Source organism: Bison bison, unplaced genomic scaffold (genome assembly GCF_000754665.1).
Source record: "Bison bison bison isolate TAMUID 2011002044 unplaced genomic scaffold, Bison_UMD1.0 scf7180017859439, whole genome shotgun sequence".
Taxonomy (NCBI): Eukaryota; Metazoa; Chordata; class Mammalia; order Artiodactyla; family Bovidae; genus Bison; species Bison bison.
This window is the reverse complement of record NW_011490011.1, coordinates 8,524-12,803: the sequence shown is the minus strand read 5'-3', so window position 1 is coordinate 12,803 and position 4,280 is coordinate 8,524. Positions and strand designations below refer to the sequence as shown.

The following is a 4,280-nucleotide window of genomic DNA, read 5'->3' as shown; positions in this document are numbered from 1 at the left end:
AAGCTGAAACTTCAATACTTTGGCCACCTGATGCAAAGAGCTGACTCATTTGAAAAGACCCTGATGCTGGGAAAGATTGAAGGCAGGAGGAGAAGGGGATGACAGAGGATGAGATGGTTGGATGGCATCACTGACTCAATGGACATGAGTTTTAGTAAACTCCCAGAGTTGGTGATGGACAGGGAGGCTTGGCGTGCTGCAGGCCATAGGGTTGCAGAGAGTCGGACACAACTGAGCGACTGAACTGAACTGAGTTGTTTTCCAATGTGCAGGTTAATATCTTTACTTCTTTCTCTGGTTGCTGATTACATTGTGGTACTTTCTTGGTGAAAACTTATCTTACTGCACACTTATGAAGCATGCACTTTTCTGTATACATACTATATTTTTGAAAGTTTACATAAAAATTGGACAACATTAGGAGTTCCCTAGAGGTCCAGTAGTTAGGACTTGGAGATTTCATTGTTGTGGCCTTGGGGTTCATTCTCTGGTTGGTGAACTAAGTTCCCAAAAGCCATTCGCTGTGGCCAAAAAAAAAAAAAAAAAGGCACAACATTAAAGTCAGTCCACGGAATTATCCAGGCCAGAATACTGGGATGGGTAGCCTTTCTTTTCTCCAGGGGATCTTCCAACCCAGGGATTGAATCCAGTCTGCATTGCAGGCATATTCTTTTCCAGCTGAGCCACAAGGGAAGCCCTATGGGGATTGAGATTGGGCTCAAAATCAGGGAGTCATAGCCAACAGCAGAGTAAAGGTGAGTGAGTGGATGGAAAATTACCAAGAGGAGGCTTCATGGTCAATCCACCTGCAATGCAGGAGACCTCCATTTGATTCCTTGGTTTGGAAGATCTCCTGGAGAAGAGAAAGGCTACCCACTCCAGTATTCTGGCCTTGATAATTCCATGAACTATATAGTCCATGCCATGGGGTTGCAAAGAGTTGGACATGACTCAGCGACTTTCTCTTTCAAAGTCACTTTGTCCACTGGCAAAAAATTCATGGCTATAAATGCACCCCACATTCACACTCCATAGAGGCTCAGAGTGTCCTTGAACCAGCAGACCCTCCAGTGCTTGGAGGAATGCCACAGAGCATCTATGTCCTGTGGTTAAGATGATTCAGCACCAGATGTTTTTGTCAAGTCTGGGAGGTGGAGGCTGGTGGTTGTTGCTAATTGGTCTCCTCCAAGCTGTGTCGGATCCCATATCCAAAGTATATGACAGATCCTAGTAGGGAAATGAGATGATGAGAAGGGAAAGTAGGTCCTCTTCCCACTTATAAATGGCCAATAGAACTCCTATTATGGTGTCTCACACAGTTTAGGGGAGAGGTAGTAGGGTGATGTTTTTTTTTTTTTCAATCATTCAGGTGGTCTTATTTTCCAAGGAAGCCTCTTACCAATGGCTGTCCAGATACCAAATAGGGTCCAGGTCCTAGGAGTCATCAGCATCATCAAGTAAATATTCACAAAGATGCTCACCAGTGGGAGGACAGGCAAAGCAGGGACCTGTGGGCAAAGTCATTTCATCCCTGAGCACACTGCAGATGTCTGAGAGGGAGACCTTACCCTACGTGGGTGGGAAGACTTTCATTCTATTTAGGCTCTGCCTTCAGTGCCTACTGAGGTTGGATATATAAAGCACTGAGTGTAGATCAGGGGTGCATCCATTGGTTTTAGTAACTCCTCTTCTTCCCTGGTCCAGCAAAGAATGTTTAAACCTAAAAACACACAGACCTTCTTCACTCAAGGTGGATATTTTGGGCACATAAGGTCACTTACCTTAAAATAAAGAGGAGAGGGGTCCTGGGGCTGCCTCCAGATGATGGCCGTGACCCCAATGATGAGCAGCAGCAGCAGCACAGCCACTGTTGTGAGCATGGGGTCTCCAGAGAACACCTGGCTGGGCCACTGGGCCAGGATCAGGCTCAGGATGATCAGCAGGAGAACTGCAAGGGTCAAGGTGGAGGAGAACAGTCTGGACCCAGAAGACAAAGATGTCAGGATCTTGGGTCACACTCCTCCCCAGGCTGCCCACATCAGGAAAGGCCATCATAGCTACAAGTCTCCTCTACTGAAAAAAGACACACACTCCCACATGGGGTAAGGTGTCCTTCTTTCTTGTCTCTCAATCTCAAGGGCTGGGATACCTCAGCATCTGACAGTTGATGGAGAGAAAACCATGACACTGACTTGGATGTAAGAGCACAGAGGGTACCAACAGCCACAAAACATCTGGCAGGGCCCCAGCCAACATGGAGAAAAGCCTGAGGAAAGGGACTCTCAGGATGAATCTGGTATTAGGGCTCCATGAGGGTGAGTGCTGCCCAGACACCAAAATAAGCCAAAAAGCAGATGAAGATCATTATCATGATGCTGAAGGGGATAGAATGCTGAGGATTCAGGGCTTCCCCCACTGTGAGGTGGGAGGAAGTATTGGGTCAGGAAAACATACTGAGGTGAAATCACAAAGTCAAATTTCCTCTTCTTTGTCCAAAAGCTAGCTAACCTTCTCCCAACCCCTAAGCCCAAGGGCAGCCAAAACTGTGCCCAAATCCCTGATAAGACACACCATGACCATGTTACCTCTAGTGGCAATGGAATCAAAACCAAGAAACGCATATAAAGACATTGCTGCTCCTTGAAGAATCCCATCAAAACCAAAGGGCACAAACCCTTCAGAACCAAGATCATCCAACCTATGGTGAGAGAAGGAATGAAGAAGAATGTGGGTGAGGTGAGTTCAGCCATCTCTATTGGACTCCTCCCTTAATACCACAAGTCCTGGGCTCCAAGACCCCTGACACCAGGATCCATCAGCCCAGGTGTCTTTAGTCCCCACCATGTTCCCAGCTCTGCACCATACCGCACAGGCATTACAATGGCCAAGAGAACCCTCCTAACTGAGGTGTCTGTGGATTCAGATGTGTTCCATTTGTAGTCCTATCCTGTGGGCTTCTAGATGTGTAGGTCTCCCTTAATGAAGCCAGAGAGGATGAGGAAACTGAGAAGCAAAATGTTGATGTCTGTGAACACTTTGTAAAGCAGGGTCGACTCACAAGCTCTCAGAACCAGTACTCCTGTGGGAAAGATGGAATATGAGACACCCAAAATAACTAAATCCATAGACACAGAAGGCAGACCAGTGGTTGCCAGGGGCTGAGGGTTGTGGGGGTATGGCCAATGGACAGACAGTGTCTGCTCAGTGGGTGCGGGGTTTCCTTTTGGGGTGATGACCATGTTTGAAACTAGACAGAGGTAATGGTTACACACCATTGTGAATGTATTAAGTCCCACTGAGTCACACACTGTAAGATGGTTAATGTCTTACTCTGACAATAATCTCACAACATATACATCAACTAAATCATGGGTACTCCTTAAATTTGGACAGTGTTGTTTTTGTATCCCAGTAAAACTGGGGAAAATGTTTAATTTTATGTGATGTTCAGTTCAGCTGCTCAGTCGTGTCCGACTCTTTGTGACCCCATGAACTGCAGCACACCAGGCCTCCTTGTCTATCACCAACTCCTGGAGCCTACCCAAACTCATGTTCATTGAGTCGGTGATGTTATCCAACCAATTCCTCTCATTTGAAAACACATCTTTGGTCTCCGTACCTAGAAGAAACCAATAGATCTAAGTAAGTGAATCTCAGCTAGGAATGATTTCATCCCCCCAAGGGACATTTGGCAATGTCTTGAGGAATCCTGATTTTCACAGTGTGGGTGGATGTCACTGATATCTAGTGAGTAAATGTCAGAGATGCTACCCAACATCCAACAATGATTTTTTTTAAACCTGAAATGCACACCTCTACAACTATGAACGATCCAGCCCAAATTGTCAGTAATGCCAAGAAAGGGAAATAATGGCCTCTCTCTTGCCTTCCTGTCTCTAATATCACAGATCTTTCTTTCTGGTCTTTTTTTTTTTTAATTTAAATTTATTTATTTTATTTGGAGGTTAATTACTTTACAACATTGTATTGGTTTTGCCATACATCAACATGAACCCGCCACGGGTGTACACGTGCTCCACATCCTGAACCCCCCTCCCACCTCCCTCCCCGTACCATCCCTCTGGGTCATCCCAGTGCACCAGCCCCAAGCATCCTGCATCCTGCATCGAACCTGGACTGGCGATTTGTTTCTTATATATTATACATGTTTCAATGCCATTCTCCCAAATCATCCCACACTCTCCCTCTCCCTCTCCCACAGAGTCCAAAAGACTGTTCTATACCTCTGTGTCTCTTTTGCTGTCTTGCATACAGGGTTA

The 4,280-nt window shown here is 45.9% G+C and overlaps 1 pseudogene; it reads right to left on the bottom strand.

The window, feature by feature from the left end:
- Window positions 1–1,096: 1,096 nt before the first annotated feature.
- LOC104981894 overlaps window positions 1,097–4,280 on the bottom strand; it is a 9,456-nt pseudogene continuing 6,272 nt past the window's right edge.